The sequence below is a fragment of the Pseudophryne corroboree genome, chromosome 8, assembly GCF_028390025.1.
Source record: "Pseudophryne corroboree isolate aPseCor3 chromosome 8, aPseCor3.hap2, whole genome shotgun sequence".
Lineage (NCBI taxonomy): Eukaryota > Metazoa > Chordata > Amphibia > Anura > Myobatrachidae > Pseudophryne > Pseudophryne corroboree.
The window spans coordinates 74,216,836-74,242,183 of NC_086451.1; the positions used below are offsets into that span (position 1 = coordinate 74,216,836).

General features: G+C 46.5%; 1 long non-coding RNA gene across 5 annotated transcripts in view; it reads left to right on the forward strand.

Moving 5' to 3' along the window:
- The window catches only part of LOC134948599 (uncharacterized), a 45,714-nt gene that overhangs the window by 17,928 nt on the left and 2,438 nt on the right, over positions 1-25,348 (forward strand). For all 5 annotated transcript variants that reach the window (XR_010182982.1, XR_010182981.1, XR_010182980.1 and 2 more), the window contains exons 3-4: positions 833-1,083; positions 25,109-25,237. This is a non-coding gene — a long non-coding RNA (uncharacterized LOC134948599). The remainder of the gene's footprint in view (positions 1-832; positions 1,084-25,108; positions 25,238-25,348) is intronic.

Here is a 25,348-nt window from a genome sequence, read left to right on the forward strand (position 1 = left end):
TAATTCAGATCTAGGATGTGTTATTTTAGTGTTCCCTTTATTTTTTTGAGCAGTGTATTAACCTGGAGAAGGCATAAGGAAGTGATAAAGCAGTGATAAATGCAAGGTGAGAAACGCACCAGCCAATCAGCTCCAATATGTAAATTGACAGTTAGGAGCTGATTGGCTGGTGCGGTTATCACCTTACACTTATCACTGGTTTATCACTTCCTTATGCCTTCTCCAGGTTAATACATCTGTCCCAATGAGAACTGTTCCTTATTGCAGTGGTTCTCAAACTGTGTACAGTGGCAACCTGGGGTGCCTCAGAACACTTGGTGGTCCAGGACCAATTAAACAAATTTTTGGTCAATGTAATAGGCAAAAACAGTGTTGGTGGCTGTCAATCATAAAATATGTGGACAAACAGAAGCAAATCTTGTCCCTCACCACTGAACTGAACCTAAGGATATTATATAAACACAATTTATCTACTTTAATATTTATTTCTAAATTTCTTAATAAGAAACATTTGGCTTGGGGTGCCGTGAAAATAAATTGGATACTCTAGGGCGCTGCGATTCAAAAAAGTTTGGGAACCACTCCCTTATTGGTTTCCTGTTCTTGCCCAATACTGTGCTCTTGTTCTGTAATAATTATTTTTCTTCAAAAGCAATTAAAAAACAAATGTAAAGTACAAAACACAAAACAAAACAAACACTATTATCAATGATACACCAAACTGTTATTGCTGTAACTCAAGTTATTGGTCAGCAATTGATTTGTCCATGTTATCTATATGTAATTATTATGGTTATTATATAAAGTTCTTATATAAGGTATATCTTTTCAGATGAGTCATCCCAGGCTGTGTTTGAGGAGAGGCTGCGGTCCGAGCGACGAAGAGGAGAAAGAAGAGGTCATCGGAAACTCAGGAACATCTATAAAGAGGAGAAACATCCACTTGTGTACAGATGCCTCAAAGGGAGCAAAGACACTGAAGCCGCTCTCCTCTTTCTGCTCCTGAGAGACCAACAGACAGACTAAACCCAGCACCTCTCCCTGATCCAAGTCATCCAACCTCCCAGCAACCAGCTGAAAATGGTCAGAATCTCTACTGTCACTGCATGGGGGGAGGGGGATGGGGATGATCAGTGGATACTGTCACTGCATGGGGGAGGGGGCTAATCAGTGGATACTGTCACTGCATGGGGGAGGGGGCTAATCAGTGGATACTGTCACTGCATGGGGGAGGGGGCTAATCAGTGGATACTGTCACTGCATGGGGGAGGAGGCTAATCAGTGGATACTGTCACTGCATGGGGGAGGGGGCTAATCAGTGGATACTGTCACTGCATGGGGGAGGGGGCTAATCAGTGGATACTGTCACTGCATGGGGTAGGGGGGTAATCAGTGGATACTGTCACTGCATGGGGAAGGGGAGGTAATCAGTGGATACCGTCACTGCATGGGGAAGGGAGGTAATCAGTGGATACTGTCACTGCATGGGGGAAGGGGGTGATCAATGGATAGTCACTGCATGGGGGGTGGAAGTAATCAATATATACTATCACTGCATATGGGGAGGGGGTGATCAGCGGATACTGTCACTGCATGGGGGGAGGGAGATGATCAGTGGATACTGTCACTTAATGGGGTGAGGGGGTGATCAGTGGTATACTGTCACTGCATGGGGGGAGTGGGTTGATCACTGGTAAGCTGTCACTGCATGGGGTAGGGGGGTGATCAGTGATAAGCTGTCACTGTATGGGGGGAGGGGGATGTTTAATGGTAAGCTGTCACTGCATTTGGGGATGGGGTGATCAGTGGTAAGCTGTCAATGCATGGGGGAAGAGGGGTAATAGTGGTAAGCTGTCAACGCATGAGGGAGGGGAGTGATCAGTGGAAACTGTCACTGCATGGGGAGGGAGGGTGATCAGCTGTGAGCGGTCACTGCATGAGGGTAGAAGAGTGATCAGTGGAAACTGTCACTGCATGGAGAGGGATGGTGATCAGCTGTCACTGCATGGAGAGGGAAGGTGATCAGCTGTCACTGCATGGGGGAGAGGGTAGCGTTATGGATTGTTTGAGAAGGGGGGCCCCAAACTGGTGTTTTGCTTAGGGCTTCATAATGTCTAAATCCGCCTCTGATGTTGATATATTTTAAGGTTTTAAATACATTAGCTAACATTTTTTTCTTGCAGCTTTTTAAAGTTTTAAATAAATAATCTAACACTTTTTCCTTACTGCTATTTAAAGTATTAAATAAATGTGATTTCTTAGTTTTTTACTTTAATTAATTGGCAAAAATCTAAAAAAAACTTTTTTCACATTGTAATTATGGGGTATTGTGTGTAGAATTTTGAGGGGAAAAATGAATTTATTCCAGTTTGTAATAAGGCTGTAACATAACAAAATGTGGAAAAAGTGAAGCGCTGTAAATACTTTCCGGGTGCACTGTATGTTGTCTCTGCCGTGTGCACAACTGGCGCTTCCTCCGAGCTTCAGAGACACTTTCCCCAGAGGTTTGTCCAGTTCATCGTGCAGGATGTATATATTCTCAGGTGCCAGGCGGAACTTTCCAGCTGAATTAACAAAACTATATAATAAACTGAATGGAAGAAGCAGTCTAGGCGACAGGAAATTTCTGCAATTCATTAATTACATTAATTAATATATCTTGACCGAATATTATACACCATTTCTTGCATTTTAATCGCTACTCATATTTATATGCTAGGCCAGTGGTCCCCAAACTTTTTTGAACCACGATGCCCTAGAGTATCAGATTTTTTTTCACAGCACCCCTAGGCTTAAGTTTCTTATTGAGAAATGTAGAAACAGTAAACTGTGGGGGTCATTCCGAGTTGTTCGCTCGCAAGCTGCTTTTAGCAGCATTGCACACGCTAAGCCGCCGCCTACTGGGAGTGAATCTTAGCTTATCAAAATTGCGAACGAAAGATTAGCAGAATTGCGAATAGACACTTCTTAGCAGTTTCTGAGTAGCTCGAGACTTACTCGGCATCTGCGATCAGTTCAGTGCTTGTCGTACCTGGTTTGACATCACAAACACACCCAGCGTTCGCCCAGACACTCCTCCGTTTCTCCAGCCACTCCCGCGTTTTTCCCAGAAACGGTAGCGTTTTTTCACACACTCCCATAAAACGGCCAGTTTCCGCCCAGAAACACCCACTTCCTGTCAATCACATTACGATCAGCAGAACGAAGAAAAAACCGTGAGTAAAATTCCTAACTGCATAGCAAATTTACTTGGGACAGTCGCACTGCGGACATTGCGCATGCGCACTAAGCGGAAAATCGCTGCAATGCGAAAAAATTAACCGAGCGAACAACTCGGAATGACCCCCTGTGTTCAAATGTCATCCTTAGGTTCAATTGTGTGACGAGGGACAAGATTTGCTTTTGTTTGTCCACATATTATATGATTGGCAGCCACATGCACTGGTTTTGCCAATTACATTGACCAGAAATAATTTGAATTGGTCCTGGACCACCAACCCAAGGCTCCCCTGCAAGTGTCCTGAGGCACCCAAGGGTGCTTACACACACAGTTTGAGAACCACTGCCCTATGCATCTGCTGCAACCTATAGGTTAGGTGTGTGACTATGTTTGGGTTCAACTGCGGCATAAGAAAATAAAATGGGTGGGGCTATAACAACCTGTAGCCAATGACAGCACTGGAATGTTAAGACCATGATAGTTCTTAAGACTCCTCTTTGTCCATGTTAGTCAGTTGTAGCTAAATATTCCCAATACACAGGTTCTGTGGTTGGTTAAAACCAGGTGACATGCAGGCTTGACGTCATCAGCTACAGAACCTGCACAGTTTATGAGTGTTCCAGTTTAAAGGGTGGTATGGTATATATATATATATATACACATATACACACACACACATACACATATATACATACACACACACATAAAATAAACTAGTAAATTAATAGACTTGGCATCTGCCAGGTCACCTCAGCTGCTCCGTCCCCTCCAGGAGATCCGGTTATCCCCGCCCTTCCCATTCCACTATACGTACCCCTGGTCCCGCTCCTCTTCTCTCTCCTCATAGCATTGCATGTTCCTCCTCACTCCTCACAACAATGAATAGTTCATCACGCAAACGTGTATAAGATCAGACTTCAATTTTATAATAATAATAGACAAGGGTAATCTCTGTGTGCTATGTAATGCATGGGGCACTTGGGCAAATTAGTGATTTTCCTGGTTTTAACTGCGCCTTTTTTTTAGGTCACAGACTAAAACTAAAAGTACTTAATGTCCATCTACAAATGTTGTGTTAAAAGGAAGAGGGGTGTTAGCATATACATTACCTGCATTAGCCACACTTGTCCCATTAGCGTCCATAAAATGGCACGGTCTGAGTTACACTAGCTGTGCACCATCCAGCTGGGCAGTGACAAGATCAGCGCCGGTCCGCCTGTCTGTTTTCCACTGATCCGCAGCATTGCGTCTCCGTGCCAGCAAATTAATGGCTGCCATGCCAACACTATGCTGAGTGCCGACCTTACCATGGCTCCACAGTCCTACCACCTAGACACAGAAAATCAGTAATGTTTATCCCTGCCTGTGCATAACAAAGACAGGTATTAATTATTATCAGACCATCTATATAGTCAGCAGCCCATTGGTAGAAGGCTGCACATAAAACAGCACCTTCTGCAATCAAGTTCCAATGTACAGGTCGACGTTCAATAGGTCAACACAATATGGTGAACATGATCAAATGGTCAACAGGTAAAACCCTGCTAAAGGTTGATACGTTTTTTGGGGTTCTACATGTTTTCCAAACTGTTGCTTAATTTACTATCCACATGAACATTCATTACCTTTAGTAACCTTGTGGAGAGCGAGTCACCCTGCCCTTAGCGCGGTCTGCGACATGAGCCTGCGAGAGTACACGTTTATACTGATTGTGGGCTGATGATGAAACATAACAAAATGACACCGAATGAAAAAAAAAAAAAAAGAATACGGTCAACCAATTTTGTGTCAATCATTGTCAAGTCGACCTTACCACTGCCTTTTACCTGTCGACCATATGGTATCGACCTAATGACTGTCTATCTCGTTACTCTAGGTGTTCTATCCCCCACCTCTGTAATCACCTTCAAATATTTAAGTTGTAAGCTCCGACAAAATTTGTAGCATGAAAGAAAATTTCTAGAGCTCTTATTTAAAATATTTCTGGAATTAGTGTTCCCACTAGGCTGTTTTAGCGGGCTAAGGCGCCCTGTCTTATTTTAGAACACTAAAATGTGCCCTACCCTTTATGGCGGTGCCCCACTGAAACAGCCTGCAGCTGGCCAGAGTTGAAAAAGTTGCGGTGAAATGATCACGGTCCGGTGTATAGATGAACATAGCATCTGTCCACGCGGCAGGGAGAGCTTTGGGGCTGCCCAGCATCTTCTTGAGTGCTGGGCACGCCCCCTACAGTGATGAAAAAGGGACACGTCTTAAGGACATGTCCCCTTTTGGGTGCCAACACCCCTTTTTGGGCACACGCAGCAGTGCCTTATTTACGGCCAGGTGCCCTGCCCCACTCCACCCCTGAACACTATATATGGAATATATCAGCGGAGTTCCCATCCTCATTTAATGTTCGAGAACTAAAAAATAAGAATTTACTCACCGGTAATTCTATTTCTCGTAGTCCGTAGTGGATGCTGGGAACTCCGTAAGGACCATGGGGAATAGCGGCTCCGCAGGAGTCTGGGCACAACTAAAAGAAAGCTTTTAGACTACCTGGTGTGCACTGGCTCCTCCCACTATGACCCTCCTCCAAGCCTCAGTTAGGATACTGTGCCCGGAAGAGCTGACACAATAAGGAAGGATTTTGAATCCATGGTAAGACTCATACCAGCCACACCAATCACACCGTATAACTCGTGATACCATATCCAGTTAACAGTATGAATTTTAACTGAGCCTCACAACAGATGGCTCATAACAATAACCCTTTAGTGAACAATAACTATGTACAAGTATTGCAGACAATCCGCACTTGGGACGGGCGCCCAGCATCCACTACGGACTACGAGAAATAGAATTACCGGTGAGTAAATTCTTATTTTCTCTGACGTCCTAGTGGATGCTGGGAACTCCGTAAGGACCATGGGGATTATACCAAAGCTCCCAAACGGGCGGGAGAGTGCGGATGACTCTGCAGCACCGAATGAGAGAACTAAAGGTCCTCCTCAGCCAGGGTATCAAATTTGTAGAATTTTGCAAACGTGTTTGCCCCTGACCAAGTAGCAGCTCGGCAAAGTTGTAAAGCCGAGACCCCTCGGGCAGCCGCCCAAGATGAGCCCACCTTCCTTGTAGAATGGGCTTTTACTGCTTTAGGATGCGGCAGTCCAGCCGCAGAATACGCCAGCTGAATTGTGCTACAAATCCAGCGAGCAATAGTCTGCTTAGAAGCAGGAGCACCCAGTTTGTTGGGTGCATACAGGATAAATAGCGAGTCAGTTTTCCTGACTCCAGCCGTCCTGGAAACATAAATTTTCAAGGCCCTGACTACGTCCAGTAACTTGGAATCCTCCAAGTCGCTAGTAGCCGCAGGCACTACAATAGGTTGGTTCAAGTGAAAAGCAGATACCACCTTAGGGAGAAACTGGGGACGAGTCCTCAATTCTGCCCTATCCATATGGAAAATCAGATAAGGGCTTTTAAATGACAAAGCCACCAATTCTGATACACGCCTGGCCGAAGCCAAGGCCAATAACATGACCACTTTCCACGTGAGATATTTTAGATCCACGGTCTTTAGTGGCTCAAACCAATGTGATTTTAGGAAATTCAACACCACGTTGAGATCCCAGGGTGCCACTGGAGGCACAAAGGGGGGCTGAATATGCAGCACTCCTTTTACAAATGTCTGAACTTCATGTAGTGAAGCTAGTTCTTTTTGAAAGAAAATCGACAGAGCCGATATCTGTACCTTAATGGATCCTAATTTTAGGCCCATAGTCACTCCTATCTGTAGGAAATGCAGAAATCGACCCAGCTGAAATTCCTCTGTTGGGGCCTTATTGGCCTCACACCAAGCAACATATGTCCGCCATATGCGGTGATAATGTTTTACCGTTACATCTTTCTTGGCTTTAATCAGCGTAGGAATGACATCCTCCGGAATGCCCTTTTCCTTTAGGATCCGGCGTTCAACCGCCATGCCGTCAAACGCAGCCGCGGTAAGTCTTGGAACAGACAGGGCCCCTGCTGCAGCAGGTCCTGTCTGAGCGGCAGAGGCCATGGGTCCTCTGAGATGATCTCTTGAAGTTCCGGGTTCCAAGCTCTTCTTGGCCAATCCGGAACCACGAGTATTGTCCTTACTCCTCGTTTTCTTATTATTCTCAGTACCTTTGGTATGAGAGGCAGAGGAGGGAACACATAAACTGACTGGTACACCCACGGTGTCACTAGAGCGTCCACCGCTATCGCCTGAAGGTCCCTTGACCTGGCGCAATATCTCTCCAGTTTTTTGTTTAGGCGGGACGCCATCATGTGCACCTGTGGCCGTTCCCAACGATTTACAATCAGTGTGAAGACTTCTGGATGAAGTCCCCACTCTCCCGGGTGGAGGTCGTGCCTGCTGAGGAAGTCTGCTTCCCAGTTGTCCACTCCCGGAATGAACACTGCTGACAGTGCTAGCACGTGATTTTCCGCCCAACGGAGAATCCTTGTGGCTTCTGCCATTGCCGTCCTGCTTCTTGTGCCGCCCTGTCGGTTTACATGGGCGACCGCCGTGATGTTGTCTGACTGGATCAGTACCGGCTGGTGTAGAAGCAGGGGTTTTGCCTGACTTAGGGCATTGTAAATGGCCCTTAGTTCTAGAATATTTATGTGTAGGGAAGTCTCCTGACTCGACCATAGTCCTTGGAAGTTTCTTCCCTGTGTGACTGCCCCCCAGCCTCGAAGGCTGGCATCCGTGGTCACCAGGACCCAGTCCTGTATGCCGAATCTGCGGCCCCCGAGAAGATGAGCACTCTACAGCCACCACAGCAGAGACACCCTGGTTCTTGGAGACAGGGTTATTAGCCGATGCATCTGAAGATGCGATCCGGACCATTGGTCCAACAGGTCCCACTGAAAGATTCTGGCATGGAACCTGCCGAAAGGAATTGCTTCGTAAGAAGCCACCATCTTTCCCAGGACTCGCGTGCAGTGATGCACCGACACCTGTTTTGGTTTCAGGAGGTCTCTGACTAGAGATGACAGCTCCTTGGCTTTCTCCTCCGGGAGAAACACTTTTTTCTGGACTGTGTCCAGAATCATTCCCAGGAACAGTAGACGTGTCGTCGGAACCAGCTGTGACTTTGGAATATTCAGAATCCAACCGTGCTGGCGTAGCACCTCCTGAGATAGTGCTACTCCGACCAACAACTGCTCCCTGGATCTCGCCTTTATTAGGAGATCGTCCTAATTAAAACTCCCTTTTTTCGAAGGAGTATCATCATTTCCGCCATTACCTTGGTAAACACCCTCGGTGCCGTGGACAGTCCAAACGGCAACGTCTGGAATTGGTAATGGCAATTCTGTACCGCAAATCTGAGGTACTCCTGGTGAGGATGATAAATGGGGACATGCAGGTAAGCATCCTTGATGTCCAGGGATACCATGTAATCCCCCTCGTCCAGGCTTGCACTAACCGCCCTGAACGATTCCATCTTGAACTTTAACTTTTTTATGTATGTGTTCAAGGATTTCAAATTTAAAATGGGTCTCACCGAACCGTCCGGTTTCGGTACCACAAACAGTGTGGAATAGTAACCCCGTCCTTGTTGAAGTAGGGGCACCTTGACTATCACCTGCTGGGAATACAGCTTGTGAATTGCCTCTAGCACAGCCTCCCTGCCTGAGGGAGTTGTCGGCAAGGCAGTGATAAAGCTAAATATTTATCTTACTTAAAACCCTTTAAGAGGTCAAAGAACACTGTACGCTATTGGCGTATGAATTACCGTAAGGGTACGCACGTTGCGTAACAATCGCTCAGCCGTAGTCGAGACGCTCAAGCGTCACGTTCGCTTACGGCCAAGAGATCACAGGCAGGCACGCTATTGGCTGCCGACTAACGTAATGGATCGCTATTAGCGTAGCGGACGCTCGGGACCACGAGGAGATTACCAGCGGCGCAGACGCTCACAAAGTTAAACCTTTATAACTATACCATAAACAATGTATTGTGCAGTAAACCTTGGTGTAGTGGTAGAGAGTAAATACAACACAGTGTAACCTTATTAACTTTAAAGCTGTTCGAGCGTCTCCGACGCTCTGAGTATACTTAGAAATATAAGAAATACACAGATACCGATCTTAGGGTCTAACGCCTTATATGAATGTTATTTGCAAAAGAATAAAACAATACTAGTCATACACTACCAATATAACATAGACTAACTAACCAGATAACTACACATGAAATACAATAATGGTACAATAATACTTTAAGAGGAAAAGAGAGAGAAAAGGGGAGAAGAGAGAGAGAGAGAGAGAGAGAGAGAGAGAGATATGGCTCACAATAACAATAAAGACAATATGATTGCAGAGAAGCTTACACATGTGAGGAACAATCGCTGCGCATGTTAGTCAATGCTGAGAATCTTTGTGGAGAAAATACTTGAGCTTACCCATACTGGCTGTCCCTATATACACAACCCTACAATACCGCATGGGACAGAAGCTAGACTCCATTTTGGGAAACCTCCCATGATTCCAAAGACTGCAACACATGGTTGAAAGGGGGAGGGGAAAACACCCAGCAGCAGCCATTTTACTCAAACCAACTAATCTTATTCCACATTCCAATCCAACTTCCTAGAACCATTTTATTCAATTTCACATTCCAAACAATCTTCCTAGAACCATCTTATTCAATTTCACATTCCAAACAAACTCAGTATCTCAATAACCAGAGCATATGGTATGCTGGCTATGCGATATGAATCATCACAAGACCAGATCACAATGTAACCACACATATCATCCTGCCATTGCTACAAGCACATGACTACAGTAACAAAAGGAAGTATGTTTTGACTTCAAACCTTCAGCAAGATGCATCATGTAAAACTACTATAATCTGTTATAAATCACCATCCATAAATGTAAACCAGGAATGCTATGCTACAGATTGTCTACTGTTCCAATTCATTACAGATTTCATAGAGTATTATCACCAACACATAACAATCCCACAACTGCACAAGCCTCCTTAACCTTAAGCCATTTGTATCTCCAAACCAAACCACTCTATACCAATCACTTCACAACTACTCTACCTCAAACACATATCTAAACAATTCTATGCCATTAAGCCATGTGAATTCTATACTTAGCCTTCCGCTTGGTAGTCAGTCCTGGGGATAGGCCAGCCATGCTTCTGGGTGCCATGTAGCTGTGGGAGTAGCTACAGTATATCTGTCCTCTCAGGCCCCCAGCAACTGAACACCTCTCTCTCTAGCCAGCAACAACTTTCCTGTTTTTCCTAGTTCCTGGGGGAGGGGTCTCTCTTGCTTTGTATATGCTGATCAGGTTCAGCCCTGAAATCTGGCAAAAGGGTTGGCTTGATCATTCATTGTTCTAACAAAGTGATCTTAGCTTTTATACATATAATCATATATATCCGCTGCAATGTCCCACAACTTCACAACAAGTATCAAATTAATCTACACATCAATCTGCTTGTTTCAATATTAAACATGACAGGCGTATCTGGTTCTGTTCAAATAATACACATTCATGACATTAATTCATTAGCTAATTTTAAATCTCCATGATGTCTAGTGCTTGATATTATTATAATTATGTACTGTATGAAATGTGTCGAATCCATCTCTGTGTCATGTCCGTGTAAATGCGTGTGTTACCATATATTGCTGTGCTCGCTGCGCATATTTGCAAGTATAGCGACTTAAATGTGTGCAGTTTGTATGTTCTCTCTATGTAATATTTTTGACTTTGACAGCAGATTTGAGGAAACGGCGGGGGGGAGACGCCTCGAATTCCAGCTTGTACCCCTGAGATACTACTTGCAAGATCCAGGGATCCACCTGTGAGCGAGCCCACTGATCGCTGAAATTTTTGAGGCGGCCCCCCACCGTACCTGGCTCCGCCTGTGGAGCCCCACCGTCATGCGGTGGACTTGGAAGAAGCGGGGGAGGACTTTTGCTCCTGGGAACCTGCTGTTTGTTGCAGCCTTTTTCCCCTACCTCTGCCTCTGGACAGAAAGGACCCGCCTTTTCCTCGCCTGTTTCTCTGGGTCCGAAAGGACTGTACCTGATAAAACGGCGCTTTTTTAGGCTGTGAGGGAACCTGGGGTAAAAATGCTGACTTCCCAGCTGTCGCTGTGGAAACTAGGTCCGAGAGACCATCCCCGAATAACTCCTCACCCTTATAAGGCAAAACTTCCATGTGCCTTTTGGAATCTGCATCCCCTGTCCACTGCCGAGTCCATAAGCCTCTCCTAGCAGAAATGGACAATGCACTTATTTTAGATGCCAGCCGGCAGATCTCCCTCTGTGCATCTCTCATGTATAAGACTGAGTCTTTTATATGCTCTATGGTTAGGAGAATAGTGTCCCTGTCTAGGGTGTCAATATTTTCTGACAGGGAATCTGACCATGCAGCGGCAGCACTGCACATCCATGCTGACGCAATAGCTGGTCTAAGTATAATGCCTGAGTGTGTATATACAGACTTCAGGATCGCCTCCTGCTTTCTATCCGCAGGCTCCTTTAGGGCGGCCGTATCCGGAGACGGAAGTGCCACCTTTTTAGACAAACGTGTGAGCGCTTTATCCACCCTAGGAGGTGTTTCCCAACGTGCCCTATCCTCTGGCGGGAAAGGGAACGCCATTAGTACCTTCTTAGGAATGACCAATTTTTTATCAGGGAAAGCCCACGCTTCCTCACACACTTCATTTAATTCATCTGATGGGGGAAAAACTACGGGCAGTTTTTTCTCCCCAAACATAATACCCTTTTTAGTGGTACCTGGGTTTATATCCGAAATGTGTAATACCTCCTTCATTGCCTCAATCATGCAACGAATGGCCCTAGTGGACATTAGATTAGACTCATCGTCGTCGACACTGGTATCAGTATCCGTGTCGACATCTGCGTCTGCCATCTGAGGTAGCGGGCGTTTTAGAGCCCCTGATGGCCTTTGAGACACCTGGGCAGGCACGAGCTGAGAAGCCGGCTGTCCCGCATTTGGCATGTCGTCAATTTTTTTGTGTAAGGAGTCGACACTTGCACGTAATTCCTTCCATAAAACCATCCACTCAGGTGTCTGCCCCGCAGGGGGTGACATCACTTCTATAGGCATCTGCTCCGCCTCCACATAATTTTCCTCATCAAACATGTCGACACAGCCATACCGACACACCGCACACACACCGGGAATGCTCTAACAGAGGACAGGACCCCACAATAGCCCTTTGGGGAGACAGAGAGAGAGTATGCCAGCACACACCAGAGCGCTATATAATGCAGGGACTAACTGAATTATGTCCCCTATAGCTGCTATAATATTTACTGCGCCTAAATTTAGCGCCCCCCCCTCTCTTTTTTACCCTTTTCTGTAGTGTAGACTGCAGGGGAGAGCCAGGGAGCCTCCTTCCAGCGGAGCTGTGAGGGAGAAATGGCGCCAGTGTGCTGAGGGAGATAGCTCCGCCCCTTTTTCGCTGACTTTTCTCCCGCTTTTTTAAGGATTCTGGCAGGGGTAATTATCACATATATAGCCTCTGGGGCTATATATTGTGATTGTTTTGCCAGCCAAGGTGTTTTTATTGCTGCTCAGGGCGCCCCCCCCCCAGCGCCCTGCACCCTCAGTGACCGGAGTGTGAAGTGTGTATGAGGAGCAATGGCGCACAGCTGCAGTGCTGTGCGCTACCTTGGTGAAGACAGAAGTCTTCATGCCGCCGATTTTCCGGACTTCTTCTTGCTTCTGGCTCTGTAAGGGGGACGGCGGCGCGGCTCCGGGACCGAACACCAAGGCCAGTTCCATGCGGTCGATCCCTCTGGAGCTAATGGTGTCCAGTAGCCTAAGAAGCCCAAGCTAGCTGCAAGCAGGTAGGTTCGCTTCTTCTCCCCTTAGTCCCTCGTTGCAGTGAGCCTGTTGCCAGCAGGTCTCACTGTAAAATAAAAAACCTAAAATATACTTTCTTTCTAAGAGCTCAGGAGAGCCCCTAGTGTGCATCCAGCTCGGCCGGGCACAAAAATCTGAGGCTTGGAGGAGGGTCATAGTGGGAGGAGCCAGTGCACACCAAGTAGTCTAAAAGCTTTCTTTTAGTTGTGCCCAGACTCCTGCGGAGCCGCTATTCCCCATGGTCCTTACGGAGTTCCCAGCATCCACTAGGACGTCAGAGAAATAGCTTAATAGAAGAGTGTAGGTTTCTAATATGTGCTCACCACTTTTATGCCTCCCTCAGGTCAAGTCACTAGCTTCTAGGCAGTTTGATCAATCATCCAAAAAATTCTAGTTTCATGCCACATATGGGGTGGGTGGGGGGGGGGGGAATGTAATAAGGTGTGATAATCAGAAAGTGAGAGATTTGGGGGGGGGGGGGGGGGGAGTTCTCCTGTGTGTTTACAGTGGCAATCATTTACATGGCAAAATCAACAAGGCTGTCTCCATCTCTGGAAAACAAAATTGGACTTGCACGTGGGCCCCTGAGAGGCGAGGGGGCCTGGGGTAAAGTATCCCCTGGGTCCCCCCATTAATCTGGCTCTGTTTGTACTGCTGGGTGGTTAGAGCGGTCTCTGATGCTGAAGTGGAGTTTAATCTTGTATAGATAAAAGTATGGCTTCCTACTACTGGATAAGAGCTGTGAGCGCTTCCTGGATCACCAGCACAGATATAAAACGCTCAACCTTTCTTTTCTTGTGTACGTGTATATAATTAATTGTTATTAAGGATTATAATATCCTATATGATAAAAGGGTAACGCTGCTCCTCACCTCTCTGGTGGGAATTCAAGTGTTTTATTTATTAGCAGTTTCTTATATAGCGCAGCATATTCCGTTGCGCTTTACAATTAGAACAACAGTTATAGAACAAAACTGGGCAAAGACAGACAGACATAGCGATAGGAAGGCCCTGCTCGCAAGCTTACAATCTATAGGGAAAATAAGATTTTACTCACCGGTAAATCTATTTCTCGTAGTCCGTAGTGGATGCTGGGAACTCCGTAAGGACCATGGGGAATAGACGGGCTCCGCAAGAGACTGGGCACTCTAAAAGAAAGATTAGGTACTATCTGGTGTGCACTGGCTCCTCCCTCTATGCCCCTCCTCCAGACCTCAGTTAGGATACTGTGCCCGGAAGAGCTGACACAATAAGGAAGGATTTTGAATCCCGGGTAAGACTCATACCAGCCACATCAATCACACCGTATAACTCGTGATACTATACCCAGTTAACAGTATGAAATATAACTGAGCCTCTCAACAGATGGCTCAACAATAACCCTTTAGTTAGGCAATAACTATATACAAGTATTGCAGACAATCCGCACTTGGGATGGGCGCCCAGCATCCACTACGGACTACGAGAAATAGATTTACCGGTGAGTAAAATCTTATTTTCTCTGACGTCCTAGTGGATGCTGGGAACTCCGTAAGGACCATGGGGATTATACCAAAGCTCCCAAACGGGCGGGAGAGTGCGGATGACTCTGCAGCACCGAATGAGAGAACTCAAGGTCCTCCTTAGCCAGGGTATCAAATTTGTAGAATTTAGCAAACGTGTTTGCCCCTGACCAAGTTGCAGCTCGGCAAAGTTGTAAAGCCGAGACCCCTCGGGCAGCCGCCCAAGATGAGCCCACTTTCCTTGTGGAATGGGCTTTTACTGATTTAGGATGCGGCAATCCAGCCGCAGAATGCGCCAGCTGAATTTTGCTACAAATCCAGCGAGCAATAGTCTGCTTAGAAGCAGGAGCACCTAGTTTGTTGGGTGCATACAGGATAAAAAGCGAGTCAGTTTTCCTGACTCCAGCCGTCCTGGAAACATAAATTTTCAAGGCCCTGACTACGTCCAGTAGCTTGGAATCCTCCAAGTCCCTAGTAGCCGCAGGCACTACAATAGGTTGGTTCAAGTGAAAAGCTGATACCACCTTAGGGAGAAACTGGGGACGAGTCCTCAATTCTGCCCTATCCATATGGAAAATCAGATAAGGGCTTTTACATGACAAAGCCGCCAATTCTGACACACGCCTGGCCGAAGCCAAGGCCAATAACATGACCACTTTCCACGTGAGATATTTCAGATCCACAGTTTTAAGTGGCTCAAACCAATGTGATTTCAGGAAACTCAACACCACGTTGAGATCCCAAGGTGCCACAGGAGGCACAAAAGGGGGCTGAATATGTAGCACACCCTTTACAAATGTCTGAACTTCAGGCAGTGAAGCCAGTTCTTTCTGGAAGAAAATCGACAGAGCCGAAATCTGGACCTTAATGGAACCCAATTTTAGGCCCATAGTCACTCCCGACTGTAGGAAGTGCAGAAAACGACCCAGCTGAAATTCCTCAGTAGGGGCCTTCCTGGCCTCACACCACGCAACATATTTTCGCCAAATACGGTGATAATGGTTTGCGGTTACTTCTTTCCTAGCTTTTATCAGCGTAGGAATGACTTCCTCCGGAATGCCCTTTTCCTTTAGGATCCGGAATTCAACCGCCATGCCGTCAAACGCAGCCGCGGTAAGTCTTGGAACAGACAGGGCCCCTGCTGTAGCAGATCCTGTCTGAGCGGTAGAGGCCATGGGTCCTCTGATATCATTTCTTGAAGTTCTGGGTACCAAGCTCTTCTTGGCCAATCCGGAACCACGAGTATCGTTCTTACTCCTCGCCTTCTTATTATTCTCAGTACCTTTGGTATGAGAGGCAGAGGAGGGAACACATAAACCGACTGGTACACCCACGGTGTCACTAGAGCGTCCACAGCTATCGCCTGAGGGTCCCTTGACCTGGCGCAATATCTCTTTAGCTTTTTGTTGAGGCGGGACGCCATCATGTCCACCTGTGGCCTTTCCCAACGGTTTACCAACAGTTGGAAGACTTCTGGATGAAGTCCCCACTCTCCCGGGTGTAGGTCGTGTCTGCTGAGGAAGTCTTCTTCCCAGTTGTCCACTCCCGGAATGAACACTGCTGACAGTGCTAAGACGTGATTTTCCGCCCATCGGAGAATCCTTGTGGCTTCTGCCATCGCCATCCTGCTTCTTGAGCCGCCCTGTCGGTTTACATGGGCGACTGCCGTGATGTTGTCTGATTGGATCAGTACCGGCTGGTTTTGAAGCAGGGGCCTTGCCTGACTTAGGGCATTGTAAATGGCCCTCAGTTCCAGAATATTTATGTGTAGGGACGACTCCTGACTTGACCAAAGTCCTTGGAAATTTCTTCCCTGTGTGACTGCCCCCCAGCCTCGAAGGCTGGCATCCGTGGTCACCAGGACCCAGTCCTGTATGCCGAATCTGCGGCCCTCTAGAAGATGAGCACTCTGCAGCCACCACAGCAGAGACACCCTGGTCCTTGGAGACAGGGTTATCAGCCGATGCATCTGAAGATGCGATCCCGACCACTTGTCCAAGAGGTCCCACTGAAAGGTTCTTGCATGGAACCTGCCGAATGGAATTGCTTCGTATGAAGCTACCATTTTTCCCAGGACTCGTGTGCAGTGATGCACCGATACCTGTTTTGGTTTCAGGAGGTCTCTAAATAGAGACAGCTCCTTGGCTTTCTCCTGCGGGAGAAACACTTTTTTCTGTTCTGTGTCCAGAACCATCCCCAGGAACAGTAGGCGTGTGGAAGGAACCAGCTGTGACTTTGGAATGTTTAGAATCCATCCGTGCTGTTGTAGCACCTCCCGAGATAGTGCTACTCCGACCAACAACTGCTCCTTGGACCTCGCCTTTATAAGGAGATCGTCCAAGTACGGGATAATTAAAACTCCCTTTTTTCGAAGGAGTATCATCATTTCTGCCATTACCTTGGTAAACACCCTCGGTGCCGTGGACAGTCCAAACGGCAGTGTCTGGAATTGGTAATGGCAATCCTGTACCACAAATCTGAGGTACTCCTGGTGAGGATGGGGACATGCAGGTAAGCATCCTTGATGTCCAGGGATACCATGTAATCCCCCTCGTCCAGGCTTGCAATAACTGCCCTGAGCGATTCCATCTTGAACTTGAATTTTTTTATGTATGTGTTCAAGGATTTCAAATTTAAAATGGGTCTCACCGAACCGTCCGGTTTCGGTACCACAAACAGTGTGGAATAGTAACCCCGTCCTTGTTGAAGTAGGGGCACCTTGACTATCACCTGCTGGGAATACAGCTTGTGAATTGCCTCTAGCACAGCCTCCCTGCTCGAAGGAGTTGTCGGCAAGGCAGATTTGAGGAAACGGCGGGGGGGAGGCGCCTCGAATTCCAGCTTGTACCCCTGAGATACTACTTGAAGGATCCAGGGATCCACCTGTGAGCGAGCCCACTGATCGCTGAAATTTTTGAGGCGGCCCCCCACCGTACCTGGCTCCGCCTGTGGAGCCCCACCGTCATGCGGCGGACTTGGAAGAAGCGGGGGAGGACTTTTGTTCCTGGGAACCTGCTGTTTGTTGCAGCTTTTTTCCCCTACCTCTGCCTATGGACAGAAAGGACCCGCCTTTTCCCCGCCTGTTTTTCTGGGGTCGAAAGGACTGTACCTGATAATACGGCGCTTTCTTAGGCTGTGAGGGAACATGGGGCAAAAATGCTGACTTCCCAGCTGTTGCTGTGGAAACTAGGTCTGAGAGACCATCCCCGAATAACTCCTCACCCTTATAAGGCAAAACTTCCATGTGCCTTTTCGAATCTGCATCCCCTGTCCACTGCCGAGTCCATAAGCCTCTCCTAGCAGAGATGGACAGAGCACCTTTTTTAGATGCCAGTCGGCAGATCTCCCCCTGTGCATCTCTCATGTATAAGACTGAGTCTTTTATATGCTCTACGGTTAGCAGAATAGTGTCCCTGTCTAGGGTGTCAATATTTTCCGACAGGGAATCTGACCACGCAGCTGCAGCACTGCACATCCATGCTGAAGCAATCGCTGGTCTCAGTATAATGCCTGAGTGTGTATATACAGACTTCAGGATCGCCTCCTGCTTTCTATCAGCAGGCTCCATTAGGGCGGCCGTAACCGGAGACGGTAGTGCCACCTTTTTTGACAAGCGTGTGAGCGCTTTATCCACCCTAGGGGGTGTTTCCCAACGTGACCTATCCTCTGGCGAGAAAGGGAACGCCATTAGTAACTTTTTAGAAATTACCAATTTTTTATCGGGGGAAGCCCACGCTTCTTCACACACTTCATTTAATTCTTCAGATGGGGGAAAAACTATTGGTAGTTTTTTCTCCCCAAACATTATACCCTTTTTTGAGGTACCTGAGTTTATATCAAAAATGTGTAATACCTCTTTCATTGCCTCAATCATGCAACGAATGGCCCTAGTGGACATTAGATTAGACTCTTCGTCGTCGACACTGGTATCAGTATCCGTGTCGACATCTGTGTCTGCCATCTGAGGTAGCGGGCGCTTTAGAGCCCCTGATGGCCTTTGAGTCGTCTGGGCAGGCAGGAGCTGAGAAGCCGGCTGTCCCGCATTTGGCATGTCGTCAAATTTTTTATGTAAGGAGTCGACACTTGCACGTAATTCCTTCCATAAGTCCATCCACTCAGGTGTCTGCCCCGCAGGGGGTGACATCACATTTATAGGCATCTGCTCTGCCTCCACATAAGCCTCCTCATCAAACATGTCGACACAGCCGTACCGACACACCGCACACACACAGGGAATGCTCTGACAGAGGACAGGACCCCACAAAAAGCCCTTTGGGGAGACAGAGAGAGAGTATGCCAGCACACACCAGAGCGCTATATAATACAGGGACTAACTGAATTATATCCCCTTATAGCTGCTATAAATTATATACTGCGCCTAAATTTAGTGCCCCCCCCCTCTCTTTTTTACCCTTCTGTAGTGCAGACTGCAGGGGAGAGCCAGGGAGCTTCCTTCCAGCGGAGCTGTGAGGGAGAAATGGCGCCAGTGTGCTGAGGGAGATGGCTCCGCCCCTTTTTCGGCTGACTTTTCTCCCGCTTTTTTATGGAATCTGGCAGGGGTATTTATCACATATATAGCCTCTGGGGCTATATATTGTGATTATTTTGCCAGCCAAGGTCTAATTATTGCTGCTCCCCCCCCCCCCCCCCCCCAGCACCCATCAGTGACCGGAGTGTGAGGTGTACAAGAGGAGCAATGGCGCACAGCTGCAGTGCTGTGCGCTACCTTGGTGAAGACTGAAGTCTTCTGCCGCCGATTTTTCCGGACCTCTTCTAGCTTCTGGCTCTGTAAGGGGGACGGCGGCGCGGCTCCGGGAACGAACACCAAGGACGGGTCCTGCGGTCGATCCCTCTGGAGCTAATGGTGTCCAGTAGCCTAAGAAGCCCAAGCTAGCTGCAAGCAGGTAGGTTCGCTTCTTCTCCCCTTAGTCCCTCGTTGCAGTGAGCCTGTTGCCAGCAGGTCTCACTGTAAAATAAAAAACCTAAAATATACTTTCTTTCTAGGAGCTCAGGAGAGCCCCTAGTGTGCATCCAGCTCGGCCGGGCACATAAATCTAACTGAGGTCTGGAGGAGGGGCATAGAGGGAGGAGCCAGTGCACACCAGATAGTACCTAATCTTTTAGGCACTCTTTTAGAGTGCCCAGTCTCCTGCGGAGCCTGTCTATTCCCCATGGTCCTTACGGAGTTCCCAGCATCCACTAGGACGTCAGAGAAATAGGCATTGATACACAAGGATAGATGCTACCTGTTGTTACATAATGGTACCCCAGATTGCTAGGTTCTTAATGGGTTGTATGATATGATCACCCCACAATGTTGGAAGATAAAATGTGAGGTTATGTGGACTATACAGGCGGACACTAGATGGCACCCGACAGAGCAATTCAAGTGTTGTGCACAGCCGCCGGCGCTGTCATTACCGTTATGTTGTTCTGTCATTTTGATGGGCTGGTAACTATTGTTATCTTAATTCCTGAAACTTCCATAAATCCCCCCCAGTTTTGTTTTTTTTAATGGCTTTTTAGGTTCTGAAAATGCAGTACTAATGGAGGGAAGGGCTGCTTGCTGCAACATTACCTACATTGCACAATATAAAATGAGTCCTAATCATTGATGGTTTATGGCCGACGTCAAATGCTTTTGCCATCGATGGAAGAGAACCAGATTGTTTCCCTCCATCGATGGCACCACATAAAGGAATATTTATTGTCAAAGTCGAAAAATATTACAGAACACACATCACGTACAAACTGCACACACATGCCCACTGCGCGTGCACTTGTTCTGCCGTGCGTGCACATATCCGCAATTTGCGTATGGTCGCTCCCGCGGTCCTGCGCATCGGCGCGCGGTATGGGTATTTACGGCAGAGTTTGCGTACGCATGGAGAGCCATCAAAACACATTACATATTTAATCCACATAGTGCACAATGTACACATAGTCTCCTTGCACCACATCAGAAAGTTATAGCTGTTTAAATGGTTGCAGAACAAAGGGATTCACCTTTACAGGATAAGAGGGGACAGACTAAGGTTATAAGGTGGTATTTGGTATCCAGCTGTAGGGTATTTTAAGGATAACATTCCAGTGTTGGTCTGCGGAAGATCGCATGTTCCTGCGGATAGTTATGTGCAGAAGCAGAATATAGATATAAACTGTATTTACTGTATATTATGTATGCGGCGGGAATCCAGAGGAGACCACCCACAAGAGCAGTTGAGAAAGACATCGCCTACCTTTTCAAATCAACCTATGACCTCTCCTGTACTGTAAAAGTGCATTCCTGTGTCCAATGGACAAAGGGATTACAGCATCCATTGTATTGCTTTTGGAAGGATTGTATAAATAAAGCCTGCTGCAGCCTGGCCTGGCACAAGACTCACAAAGTTATCTATCAGATGACTGGGGACCGGCCGGGTAGCGCAAGCAATTCCAATCACGTATGTACATTGACTGTAGCCATTATTCTGTTATATTGTCTTGTATTGTAGTGTATAATTTGTATTGTAAACCCCCTTTCAGAAATAATCGACTGTGGTGTCGGAACCCAGCGGTAAAATCACAATTGGTGTCGTGTCCTCATTGCCCTGCTAAGGTTTAAAGTGTATCTCTGTGTGTATATGCGCTGTGAGTACTTTGTACCGTCAGCGCGGCGTGTGTACGCAAAGTCCGTACACTGTACGGGACTCTGTACGCTAATAGCGTAAAAGGTGCGTAGAGTGTGAATTAAGTATAGCAGCCGCAGCGGCTAAAGGTTTAAAGTGTATTTAAGGTATGTTTAAGGTATAGCTTACATTCCTGTAAAGATAATCAGCTTTATCATTATTTATTTACTTTTTTTTTTTTTAAAGGTGCTGGGACACAGAGCATAGCCCCGCCCCCGACACCCGCTAAGTCCTGCCCCCGTTTTGTTTATTGGTCCGCGGCCCAGCAGCACCTTTCAGCGGTGGCTATTAAGTGGTGCAAACAGTCAATGGTTTGCCATAGATGGTTTATGTGCCATCGATGGTTAGTACTGATGGTGTCATCAATGGCAACCATCGATGGACAGCCCACCATACATATCATTGCTCTGAGTGGAGTAGGTGTGGCAGGAAGAGGAAACTACAGTTACAATAATGTCAGTATCAGCCTCTTTCCTGTGAGATCATTAGTAAGCTGTCGTCTGATTGGTTGGAGCAGCTTGTTTGAACCCTGCTTGCAGAGAAGTAAAGGTGCATACCCACGGTGCAATGTTTTCTTACGATTTTGACTATATAGTCAAAATCGTAAGAAAAGTTAGCACATATCGCACCATGTGTACACAGCTTGCGATACCACTGCATGCTCCCGTGTGGTCGGTATCGTAAGAAAAAATAGACTGTGCAGGAAAGGCAATTATGACTATATTATGTACAATCTAGTTTCTAGTATAGTCAAAATCGGTGACTCTGGGGCGTTCAAGTGAAATCGCATAGTCAAAATCGCCACTTAGTCAATATCTCACCGTGTGTATGCACCTTAACTGCAGAAAGGGTGACACAGATAAAAGTGTGAGTGGGAAGAAGCAGGCCAGACAATACTAATGCTGTATATCAGCAGCTGTTATCCAGAGCAATTAACTCACAGCACCAGGAGCCCAGGCCAGGCAATGGCCCATAGAACTTTTTGAAATATTGCAGACAAGGCAAAAAGACAATATTGTATAGGCAAAGAAAACAGAAGCCCTGGACACATGACATCACATGTAACCACTAAATTTACTTTCCTAAAAAGGAACCAGTGCATAAACAGGATACAAATATATCACACCCTCCCTGAGCCTTCCCACACCAGGCACACTCCATATTATATAGTAACCTAGTGCAATAAAAATATACAACATCCGACACTGCAAATATTACAGTGACCACACGACATCTCACCTACATATCAGCAAGCTCCTATTACCGAGAGAGGCAGAAACATTGCATTGTGGTAAAGGAGCCCTGCAGTTTGGTCATCATCTAGAAAGCTAACTGACATGACCGCCTTGCATTTCAGCTTTTCTTCTTCGTTATAAATATATTATCCTTTCTACTCGAACCTCTGTTCCTCCCCACTTCTCCAACCACTAATCAACTTCTCGTTATCTTTCTTCTTTACTCCACGTTCACCTTTGACTTTTATGGCAGAAGCCGTGGTATATCTAATTCAGTTGCAGAGGTTGTGACGTTGACACAGGGGGAGCAGCAGACCACTGTCATTTACTAGTACCGACTACCAAGGATAATGTGGGCACCCAGTGCTAGGTCAGGAAACAAAAGGTTTCGTATAGGCAGGCAGTGCCGAATTTCCAACTGGACACGTGAGGCAAGTGCCTAGGGCCGTCACGGCAGACTCCACCCCACCCACCCCCGATTGATCCTTCTTTTTAGAGGCGACAGTCAGCCAGGATAAGCAGCTGCTTTAATGGGGAGGGGGGGGGGGTAACAGGTGGGGAGGGTAGAGAGATAGATGGTACCTGCTGCCATGAATGGGGCGGAGCCAGAGACTGAGAGACTATCAGAACTCTGCATCTGTGATTCATCCCCGGGCTCCTACCCCACGTATCAGACACTGGCAGGAGCAGCTCTTGAATGTGGTTCAGGAAGAAGCTGACAAGAGATTTTATGGTCAAGGGGGAGACCTAACCCTTAAATCCACCACTGTATGCAGGTCCAATTCTTTAAGCAGATAAGCAATTTAAAAATAGTGCTGTGGGCAGTGAGGAATAACATGGATACACACTATAAGATTATCTGCCCAATCTCTCTAGTTGGAATGAAAACCTGGTAATTAATCTGTGGGAGCAAATGCAAGTCAACCATTTGCTCCCAAAAGCTGGAAAATGTGCAAAAATAGTTTTGCACATTAATTGGTTAAATCAAATGGATTTGCCTGAATGTCCATTTAGGTCTGTTTTCCAGTATTTGGAAGCAAATGGGCAATTGTCATTTACTTGCTCCAATATATTACCAGATTTTCATTCCAACCAGAAAGATTGGACATAGAATCTGTGTGTATGCAGCCATAGAGCCACACTGTCACGCTACGTGAAATGCACAATGTAAACTACCTCCCTAAGAGATAGTGCAGATGCTCCTAGCAATGGGGCCAAGCTGACTATAGATATAAAAATTAATAAACCACTTTTATATCTGTGATAATCCAAGAAGTGAAAATTGTACTGTAGATGCATAAATTCTGTATGACAGAGGTAATTTCAGTGTCTACTAACCTAGAGTTCTAGTAGGAACATCATTTACAATCTCCTTAAGTCAACAGAATGGTTTGGTCCATTTTGCATCGTATCTCTGTCCTATGTTGAGCTGGGTGTAGTATGAGTGGCCGGCGGCTGGGATCCCGGTGGCCAGCATACCGGCGCCGGGATCCCGACCGCCGGCATACCGACAGTGGGGCGAGCGCTAAGGAGTCCCTTGCAGGCTCGCTGCACTCACCACGCTGCGGGCACGGTGGCACGCCACTCTATTTATTCTGCCTCCAGGGGGGTTGTGGACCCCCAAGAGGTATGCTGGCAGTCGGGATCGCGGCCGGCGGCATACTGAAGACCACCCGTTGAGCTAATGGGATGTTAGCCACAGTGTGTAATACAGTAATGGCAGCATGGGACCGTCACTGGGGTCACATTACTCAGCGTTCCTTTATTTTTTGGTAAATGTTGCCGTGAATGGCCATTATCAGCCTATTTCCATTCCCTGTACAGCAGAGACTGGGTGGCAGTGACATGTAGGGGATGCCGTGCAAAATGGGTGGTATCAATTTACACAGAGCGCCACATGAGAGCCAACGTCTCTAAGGCTTGGTCAGAAGATAGTGCAATACAGTAACATATAATACTTAAGTGCACATCCCTTTTTTTTTTTTCTGGAAATTGATCTTCGCAGTATTTTCCTCTTCTCCCGTGTATTCAAATTATATAGGGAGAAAACAGAATAGTGCAAAAATGTGTAGTACAGTACTTTTAATTTCAACAAAACATACACACATAAAATTTGATTGGTTTGTGCAAATTAGCAAAATACTTCAGAACAACATTATCCACTGCATTCACTGAATGCAGTGGATAATGTTGTTCTGAAGTATTTTGCTAATTTGCACAAACCAATCAAATTTTATGTGTGTATGTTTTGTTGAAATTAAAAGTACTGTACTACACATTTTTGCACTATTCTGTTTTCTCCCTATATAATTTGAATACACGGGAGAAGAGGAAAATACTGCGAAGATCAATTTCCAGAAAAAAAAAAAAGGGATGTGCACTTAAGTATTATATGTTACTGTATTGCACTATCTTCTGACCAAGCCTTAGAGACGTTGGCTCTCATGTGGCGCTCTGTGTAAATTGATACCACCCATTTTGCACTGTACGTTTGACTTAGTGTACTGGAGAGACACTTATTTGGATATCATTTGCTTGAGCTGCCCATTTCTGCGCAATTTGTCACATTGTCACTCAAACTCTTTTTCTGGTCACATGTAGGGGATGCCGACTGCCATATAAGAACAAGCTACATTGGTGATCGGACCGGCAACTGAACAAAGTTAAGTTACAACGGGAAGGTCCCTATCTAAACCCCTGACAGATCACGTTGTCCAAGGATGGAGTAAGGTAAATGCAGTAACATCACCAAGGCTTACCAGCCAGTCCCATGGATCACAGATCGTAGGGAAAGTCACATTATTAAAGCTTACTTATAAACATAATGCTGGATTGTGGTAC